This window comes from Oncorhynchus gorbuscha, linkage group LG01, assembly GCF_021184085.1.
Source record: "Oncorhynchus gorbuscha isolate QuinsamMale2020 ecotype Even-year linkage group LG01, OgorEven_v1.0, whole genome shotgun sequence".
NCBI classification, from domain to species: domain Eukaryota; kingdom Metazoa; phylum Chordata; class Actinopteri; order Salmoniformes; family Salmonidae; genus Oncorhynchus; species Oncorhynchus gorbuscha.
Genome location: NC_060173.1, coordinates 88,264,500 through 88,274,938, shown reverse-complemented (window position 1 = coordinate 88,274,938; position 10,439 = coordinate 88,264,500). Strand labels below are relative to the sequence as shown.

Genomic DNA, 10,439 nt, shown 5'->3' with positions numbered 1-10,439 from the left:
GTGTATATTTATATAAACTACCTGAGGAATGATTATAAAAAAACATTTGACATGTTTCTGTGGACATTATGAAGACTATTTGGAATTTCCGTCTGCGTTGTCGTGACCGCTCTTTCCTGTGGATTTAACGCGACAAACAAATGTCGGTATTTTGGGTATAAAAATAATCTTTATGGAACAAAAGGAACATTTGTTGTGTAACTGGGAGTCTCGTGAGTGAAAACATTCCAAAGATCACCAAAGGTAAACGGTTAATTTGATTGCTTTTCTGATTTTCGTGACCAAGCTTCCTGATGCTAAGAGTACATAATGCTATGCTAGGCTATCGATAAACTTACACAAACGCTTGGATTGCTTTCGCTGTAAAGCATAATTTCAAAATCTTGTCTGTGTAAATAGTAACCTTTCTCTCCTTTCTTATTTCGCAGGCACTAGTCAATGCTACTATTTCGGCCTGTTGTGCCGAATAATTTCTAGGCAATGGTTCAGTGTCTAACACCATAGTTCCTGAAACCAACTAAGCTTTCATTCCCCTTTTGTCTCCACTCAGTAACTGTTATCTACCCATTCTGTGTCACTTCTATCTTCTCTCAATCCTGGCTTATTATGAGATTCTAACCTTCGTAATGCTCCAGGTCTCCTGCTTCTCACTCCCAGTCTCTCCCTCTCATTCTCCTCCGCATAGTGCGGGGAGCCCTTCTCCGTCTGCCTTTTCTACTATCTGTCTGTCACTCTGTCTTATAACAGTCAGTATCAAATATGGGTTGTTTCCCGAATATTGACTATATGTCTCACTGTCTCCCTGTCTGAACTCGTGGATTTTAGAAAAATCACTTGTCTATGGTGGTAATCGCTATGGTTATTACATAGTTTGATTCAGGTTATGTCGATGCTCTCAATGATCCTGAATCACCACAGATGTCATATATCCCTGTCCTGTTGGCTTGGATTAGGTTCTAAATACGGAACATAAGTCTACCATTAATCCAAGGCTATGGCATTTATTTCTTCTCATTGGTTCAAATTACAAATATGTCAAAGAACTATAAACTCGTTCATAATGATCAATTACACAAATGACCTTAAAATCAGTATCAAAAATGACCTTAAATTCATCCAAATGCCCCTCCCATGAGGCTGATCAGACCACAAAGGAAAGCCATGATAGAGGTCAAAAGTCATACCACCCTTTCACAGTAGTATTTCTTACTATATTAGACAGATTAAAGAAAAAACATCAAAAATGTTCTACATGTTGTATCCTAGATTCCCAGAACATTCCCTTTATCAAAACAATTCACGTGTTTAATTAAAACTGTCGAAACAAAAATATAACCTCTCCTCCAACAATGTTCTGCCGCTATCTTACGATTAAAACCAAACTTTACAACTGTCTCTTCTCTTTCTGCTTCACCCTTAGGAAATGTCTAATACTTAAAAGTAACATGTAAGTCGCCAAATGTATAACCTACATCAATCAATCCATAAGAAAAAAAACATTTCGATGGGTATAACTCTATCGCAATTACTATCTCTCCGCTATTATTTAGAATTCATTAGGTTTAGGTAACTGTCTCTTATATGATTCAGTCATTTATGATTCAGTCATCGCTATTATTTAGAGTGAATTAGTCTTTCAATTGAACCAAAACAAGCTATTAATTTATTTTCATTAATATCTTTAACAAACACTAACAACCGTATCTTTCCAGGCAAAACATATCAATAGTTGCATTACAATCCAAAACCCACATTTTAGTCTATCAGTGCATAGGCTGGGATACAAACCCGAGACTCCCTCATTGTAGGCAAGAGTTCTACCCCTGGACCACCAACACCATTGAAATTATGGAGACACAAATAACCCTATTATTATAATTGTCTGAAGTCGTAAACTCCGGCATGTACTACCAAGACAATACCCAGAAAATAGCCCTAATTTAAAGGTCCAAGCATCTCCCCAGCGAGGGTTCTCATTAATCTCGCTCTTGTTGTCTCTGCCTCTCTCTTTCTCTTCCGATGGTCGTGCCTGTCCTTCCCCTTATGTTTGCAATTGCGGTGGTTGTGTCCTACTCGGTCACAATGTTTACAGGGAGCCTTACACTCCCGGGCAAAATGTCCTATTTCATCACAATTGAAACATTTTCTATCGTCTGATCCTGTCCATTTTTCCCTTCTCTCTTAGGTAACCTCCCCTTAAGGCCTCCTTTATGTTTGTCTACAATTACCCCGATAGTTACTGTTAGATGCTCTGACTCAACCGGTTCCAATCTCGGTGATTATGGCCTACTTTATTGCAGTGTTTACACGGTGCCTCACAATCTCTAGTAAAATGACCCGGTTTGTTGCAGTAAAAGCATCTATCTCCGTCTTTCTTTTGACTGTCTCTATCCACTTTTCTTGACATTCTCCCTTTCTCTACCTCTATCCACTTTCCCAATAAGTTTGCCAAATCCTGTCCTCCTTCCTGTGCCTCTTCCTCTCTCCCTCCCTTGGCTCCCTGAGGACCAGTATATGGGGTAGGGGGTAATGGGACGGGCGGCACCTGATGTGGCTGCCTCCGTTTCATGACCACCACCTTGCCGTCTGGATTTTCCCTCTCCCCCTGGTCTGCCAGGGAGGGGTATAATTTGGGTTTAGGTGATGTCTCTGTGGGATACGTGGGAGTCCTCTCTGTCTGCTCTGGGCTACCTAATTCTTCCTCCTTAATAGCTCCCTTTTACTTTGCCCCCTCCGCTCTTTCCCTAGCTTCAGCCAGCCAAATACAAGTCATGTCGAGCCCTTCTGTCCGTTGCTCTTCTACCTTGTCCCCACAAACCCTATTTATTTGTTTAATCCATTGATTCCCGTTTTTCTATATTTAAATGTCCATCAAATTCGTACTTCCTCCTCCATTTCGGGCCAAAATAGATGTTCCTCTTATCTTTTGCCTGCATATATTTCTCATCTCCCGTTAATTCCGGGACCTCCTTTGAGGATTCCCTACCCGTGTTTAGTAAAACCTTGTAGTTACTATGCTTATTCTCAAACTCTTTGTGTATGTATTTCTATGATCTATGTATGTGCTTTTGTGACAATACAGAGGTGGATGCAAGATGCAAGCAACGATGGTTTAATGAATACAGTTTACAGCAGCAACAGGACAGACAGACTGTACTCAGACGGAATCCGACCCAGGGACTAGGGCGCATACTCCGATGATAGCGTGCTGAGAAATCCAGGGGAGTGTGTCCGGATGGGTAGGAAGGAGCACAGCAGATAATCCACACAAGGGCGGCAAGAGATGAGCACGGACACACGACACAACCTCAGAGAAGTAACAAGCACGGACACACGACACAACCTCAGGGAAGTAACAACGATCTGACAACAAGAAACACTGGTTACAGAACATATAAAGGGAAGATAAGTGGTTCCAGCTGGCGCAGACAATCAGGCCGAAATTGGGAACCACGCCCACACAAACACGAGAGAGAGAGAAAGAGAAAGAGAGAGGGAGGCAGTGGATTCATGAACCGTGACAGCTTTTTACCGTTATCCAACTATAGTTGCTCTCCTGCCTGACTATGTGTGTGTCTCTTTAATCTCCTACTCAACCTTTTCTAATGTGTATAGCAATTGAGTAAGAGATTAAAGAGACACACACATCAACAGTATTGGCGTGGCCATCACAAAGCCCTGACCTCAATCCTATAGAAAAGTTGTGGGCAGAACTGAAAAAGCACGTGCGAGCAAGGAGGCCTAAAAACCTGCCTCAGAAACACCAGCTCTGTCAGGAGGAATGGGCCAAAATTCACCCAACTTATTGTGGGAAGCTTGTGGAAGTCTACCGGAAACATTTGACCCAAGTTTAACAATTTAGAGGCAATGCTACCAAATAATAATTGAGTGTATGTAAACTTCTGACCCACTGGGAATGTGGTGAAAGAAATAAAGGCTGAAATAAATCATTCTCCTTACTATTATTCTGACATTTCACATTCTTAAAATAAAGTGGTGATCCTAACTGACCTAAGAGTTTTACTAGGATTAAATGTCAGGAATTGTGACAAACTGAGTATAAATGTAAGTGTATGTAAACTTCCGTCTTCAACTGTATTACCCTAGACTGTCCTGATAATCTAGTTGAGCATTCCAGATAATTCCTCCATCCCAGCAGAAATGTCCCATCAACATAGTATTAACACAGTATATTTGACCATTACTACAGTCAAGTCTGTGGGTTATGGTACTTTAATATCGATGTTACCATTTTAGTAATCAACTTCAAATCAAATCAAATTTTATTTGTCACATACACATGGTTAGCAGATGTTAATGCGAGTGTAGTGAAATGCTTGTGCTTCTAGTTCCGACAATGCAGTAATAACCAACAAGTAATCTAACTAACTTAGCTAACTACTAAAGTTTTTTTTTAATCCTTCTTTTGGATGGGGGGACCGGAAACCCAGTGACAACACTGGAGTCTGTAGCTGCCATTTTCCTGTTGGAAAGAGAAATGGCCCTGTATTTGCCAGAAAAGGTAACTCATCCACTATGGCAGAAGAGGAAGATCCGCACTGAACAAACAATGAGCCATGATTGGGTGTTGAGGGACCACTTGTCACATTGTCAAAGGTGTGTTTGTATTATGATAAACAAGGTGTTTTCTGTCCAGATAAAGATGGTGATACAGCATTGATAAAACCTACCTATCACTGACCAAATTTCACTTTGTTTTCCAGTCCAACAGGAGTGCATTCTTCAGACCATCTGGTGCATGGACATCCTGTGCCAGTGTGATCCGAGCAGGAGCGTTCAGTTGTGGAAACTACAGCACATCGAGCCTGTGGACGGACAGGTCAGTAACTCATCAAATATGATACAATATTGTGTAAGACATTGCATTTGTAGATGCATCGACATTTTGACTTTATGTCCCCTTTTCCCCATGTTTTAGACATGAGGCGTGACATCCTGAACATCAGGCTCACCCCACGAGAAGCAGTGCATGATCAACGCCACCCTCAGCAAGGAGATCTGCTGGAAGTGATGTACTCTCTCATTCTGGGGGTAAAACATAATTAAAACAACATTTAAAATGCAATGTGAATTGGGTTGTACTACTGAATGAACCTGAGGAGATGCACTCAGCCCCAGGTGCCCTTGTTTTTTTTAAACAATGTCCAGTACAGACAGGGATGACAGGGAGGGTAGAGATTGTTCTGGCTGAGGTTCAAGGAGAGATGCCATTACACTGAACCTGCACCGGAGATTGTTCCTTAGCCACTGAAGATCCTCCTCTGTGGGCTCTCGGGAGAGAGGGTTGTAGTCTTCAGCCGGGTACAGGTCCTCCATTGACTTTACCTGGTTGGGCATGGCTGGCATCCTCCACTCGCATTCCAAATCCGTACTGCCGATATTGTGAACCGTCAAAATAGGCTGCATGGCTACACTTATGAGCTCCATGGAGGCATTTGCATGTGGTAGAAAGAATCCCCTGGTCACCTATAGAGACCTGCCAAGAGAAAGGATGTTAAGTGCGTAATAGTTTGTAGGCCAAATCGTTCGGATGCTACAGACGATTTTTTGAGAAGATCGATTTTCGGGATGTCTCATGGTTGTCAACTTTCACCGCAGATGTGGAAGTGCGACATTGGCAGATTAAAAAAAAACAGATATCTGTAGCTTAACTGTTGTAACCACCCATCCAGGAGCGTTGTCATCATCTGACACTAATTAGCATAACGCAATGGATTATTACTAGAAAATATTCCTATTCATGAAATCACAAGTGAAATATATTGAAACACAGCTTAGCCTTTTGTTAATCACCCTGTCATCTCATATTTTGAAAATATGCTTTACAGCCAAAGCAAGACAAGCATTTGTGTAAGTTTATCGATAGCCTAGCATAGCATTATGCCTAGCTAGCAGCAGGCAACCTGGTGACGAAAATCAGAAAAGCAATCAAATTAAATTGTTTACCTTTGATGAGCTTCGGATGTTTTCACTCACGAGACTCCCAATTAGATAGCAAATGTTCCTTTTTTCCCAAAAATATCATTTTTGTTGCCGAAATAGCTCCGTTTGTTCTTCACGTTTGGCTGAGAAATCGACCGGAAATTGACAATGCCGGTCATGACAATGCTGAAAAATATTCCAAATTAGCTCCATAATATTGACAGCAACATGGCAAACGTTGTTTATAATCAATCCTCAAGGTGTTTTTCAAATATCTATTCGATAATATATCCACCGGGACAATTTACTTTTCAGTAGGACCGAGAGGAAAAATAGCTACCCCTGTATTTTACCCAAGAGTCACTCTGAGAGCCATCAGGTGACCACTTACGCAATGTAGAATGTAGATTACGCTCATTCTTCAACATAAAGGTGTGAAACAACGTCAAAATGCTGTAGACACCTTGGGGAATACGTAGAAAAAGGAATCGGAACGCTGAGCTTTCAAAACATAAGTCACTTTCGGATTGGATTTCTCTCAGGCTTTTGCCTGCAATATCAGTTCTGTTATACTCACAGACAATATTGTTACTGCTTTGGAAACTTTAGATTGTTTTCTATCCTAAGCTGTCAATTATATGCATATTCTAACATATTGTCCTGACAAAATAGCCCGTTTACTTTGGGAGCGCTATTTTTCAAAAAATGAAAATACTGCCCCCTAGTTACAAGAAGATTATTCTTGGGATTTTTATATATTCATTTGATTTTCCGTGGGGTGCGGACATTTACATTTACACTTTCCTTGTAGGATGTTGATAGCTGTATAGAAAACATTGTATTGCTAAGATGTTTAAACTTAACTTAACAGCAACACTCACCGACACAGGATAAACTTTATCCCTCATACTGGCCCTGACCAAACCTGTATGTTGCCCTGAACTTCACATGGCCAGACTTATAATGGGCTTCTCTTCTTTTAATGCTCCTATGTTCATCCTTGAAAAATGCCATAAGGTCTGAAATAGACACCAAAGTCAACATACTGCACAAGTAATCAAAATCAATATTTTTTTGGCTAACAAAGGCAGAGAAAGGGGACCTAAGAAGTTCATGGATTGGACACATAAGGTCTCTGATCACACTGTCAATTGTAGCTGACAGTGTCGGCTAGAAATGATGAGGAGGAGCTTCCTGCAGGAATTTGTAGTCTTGCTGAGGTCTTCTCTGTTGCTAATTTGTTTTGTAAATTGAGGCAAATGTATTGATAAAACTCACCTTGTCGGAGGGAGAATTACATGGTTATCAAAACGTCAAGCCAGTTTAAGCCTATACAAAACACAGACCTTACAGGAAATAGTTCTAAAATCCCAGATGCAAAACTGTATGGTGAAAAAATGATTAGAACCATTATGACACGTCCACTGTGCTATTATTGAATCTGTTGACAATGATAAACAGTCAACAAAGGTTCAAAGGAGGACTACAAGATATAATTGCTGGATCACTGATAAATGGGCTGTGACATTGTGATATGTAACGTAGCTCAAATATTAGTATTTAAAAATACACCTCTTCAGAGTCAAGAAAAATGTAGCAATTAAAGCAAGGCGCTGGTCATGACAATTTTCTGTGTGAATTAAAAGGTAGTCTAGGCTATCTTATTAATAGAGAGAGAGAGAATGTATTTCTGTTGAATGATTTTAGGTTATTATATTTTCTCGATGCAGTGCCTTAGACCGCTGCGCCACTCGGGAGGCCCTTCTGTTTAATTATTTTATGGAGATCTGCAGCTTGAGCCCTACTCTATTCTATTGTATTCTATTCTATTCTATTGGGTTCTAATTTGTTTGTTTCTTTTTTGTTCTATTCCGTTAATTTTCGGTCGTGTCTATACTGTTTTGTACAATCTACAGTGGTCTCCCTATTTATTGGGACAGTGAAATATGTAGGCAAACAATGACTATGAGGTTAAAGTGCAGACTGTCAGCTTTCATTTGAGGATATTTTCATGGATATCGGGTGACACTATTAGAAATTACAACACGTTTTGTACATTCAGTCTGGTATGAGAACTGTAGCACCTATCTACAAAAGCAGGGTGTCTGAGGCAAGCTGAGTATCTTGGCTATTGATCGGTGCACTGTCCCTGTAAAAATCTAACTAAACTACAATATATGGCCATACAAATTCATAAGGGAAGGCCGAGCTGATGACCTAATTTCAAGATGGCTGCTACCTACATTCCGGTTAGCGTTGTGAAGCATAAACAAAATAAACACTGAATACGTTGATACACACCGAAAGCCAGTACCTCACAGATCATGAGGATATCTTATTTGTCTGCCTGTGACCTACATTACTGATCACCAGCCTCCAGAGTCAAAATGTTTTCACCAAACAGCAAACATCTTACAAGGTAAGCTTGGATTTGGTCTGTGTTTGAGCTATAGCTACATGGAGAGCATCAAATTAAAACTTAGATTGGTAGGAACACATCTAGCATATTGTTATCTGATGATGTATGACTTATGGCATTATAAAATGTCCACCGAGTGACTATCTTTTCATATCAAAAATATGATGTTGCCTGCTTACGCACTGTAGGCATCCATTACACAGGGGACTGGCTACTATGGCAACTTAACAGTCTTGCAGCCAATGAGATACACTTTCCAGGGATATACAGTTGACATGGTTGAGAGAAAGCAAGCCCTAGAACTTTTAAAATGCTTTTTGTGAAATATTGCTACCTGGCTCAGAGACTTGGAAATATCCCGTGACTACACCTGACAACACTTACTAAAACATCTGCCCATTTCTAGTTGTAAGGTCTATCAATCCCATTTTGTTTTCTGATATCGTTTACATGTTCTGGAAGCCATCTGATGTGTTTCCAGCTCTAGTCATCAATAATTTACTTTTAGCTTGTCAATGAAAGATGACTTTCAAAATAAAAGAAACAATGTACAAGATGGTGCCGGAGAACAAGGCTGACGTTTTACGTATTCCTAACTAATTATGTTTTTTGTTTGTAACTTATTTTTTAAAACGGATTTAGTACATAATGTTGCTGCTACCATCTCTTATGACCGAAAATAACTTCTGTGCATCAGAACTGCAATTACTCAACACGGACCGGCAGAATCCTTTTTTTCCTTTACGTGAATGATATACTGCTCCTCCGGGAACAGGCCCAGATCCTTTACGAAAATCGATGACCTACGCGGAAGATTAAACTACCAACGGGATATTCAAAACTAATAACTTATGCTTCGTGGAGTCGTGGCTGAACGACGACATTATCAACATACAGCTAGCTGGTTGGTTATATGCTGTATTGGCAAGACAGAACAGCGTGCGTCTGGTAAGACAAGGGGCGGCTGACTATGTATTTTTGTAAATAACAGCTGTTGCACGATATCTAAGGATGTCTCAAGGTTTTGCTTGCCCGAGGGAGAGTATCTCATGATAAGCTGTAGACCACACTATCTACCTAGAGAGTTTTCATCTGTTTTTTTTCATTGCTGTCTACATACCACCACAGACTGATGCTGGCGCTAAGACTGCACTGAATGAGCTGTATTCCGCCATAAGCAAACAGGAAATCGCTCACCCAGAGGCGGTGCTCCTAGTAGCTGGGGACTTTAATGCAGGGAAACTTAAATCCGTCTTATTAAATTTCTATCAGCATGTTACATGTGCAACCAGAGGGGGAAAAAACTCTGGACCACCATTACTCCACACACAGAGGCACATACAAAGCTCTCCCTCGCCCTCCATTTGGCAAATCTGAACATAATTCTATCCTCCTGATTCCTTCTTACAACAAAAGTTAGAGCAGGAAGCACCAGTGAGTTGATCAATAAAAAAGTGGTCAGATGACGCAGATGCTAAGCTACAGGGCTGTTTTGCTAGCACATACTGGAATATGTTCTGGGATTCCTCTGATGGCATTGAGGAGTACAGCACATCAGTCATTGGCTTCATCAATCAAAGATTTTATTTATTTTGTGAGTGCTTGATCTTGTGTATTCAGAACTATGTAACTCCTATCTATGTTTTGATTATTTCCTCATAATCGCCCAGATGTCTTCTTTCCAAATATGCTAAGTCAGAATGCATGTCAGAATCATGTAATTAAACATGAATAGCAGTTACTTTTGGGTATGTCTATTTAGGTGGAAATCTACATTTTGCCATTATATTTAAGCGGTTTAAAAAAGTCTAATAAATCCATTTAGTAGAGCCTACACCCTCACAATAAATCCATTTAGTAGAGCCTACACCCTCACAATAAATCCATTTAGTAGAGCCTACACCCTCACAATAAATCCATTTAGTAGAGCCTACACCCTCACAATAAATCCATTTAGTAGAGCCTACACCCTCACAATAAATCCATTTAGTAGAGCCTACACCCTCACAATAAATCCAGTATTTATTTTAGACAGGTCTAAAGAAACATAATAATAAGAAAATGTAATCTATTTCAG

General features: G+C 40.2%; 1 long non-coding RNA gene across 1 annotated transcript; it reads left to right on the top strand.

The window, feature by feature from the left end:
* The first annotated feature begins 4,045 nt into the window (after nucleotides 1–4,045).
* Nucleotides 4,046–5,053, top strand: LOC124022883. Its single transcript, XR_006836650.1, has 3 exons — nucleotides 4,046–4,617; nucleotides 4,725–4,840; nucleotides 4,940–5,053. It is a non-coding gene; the product is annotated as an uncharacterized LOC124022883 (long non-coding RNA).
* Nucleotides 5,054–10,439: the final 5,386 nt, after the last annotated feature.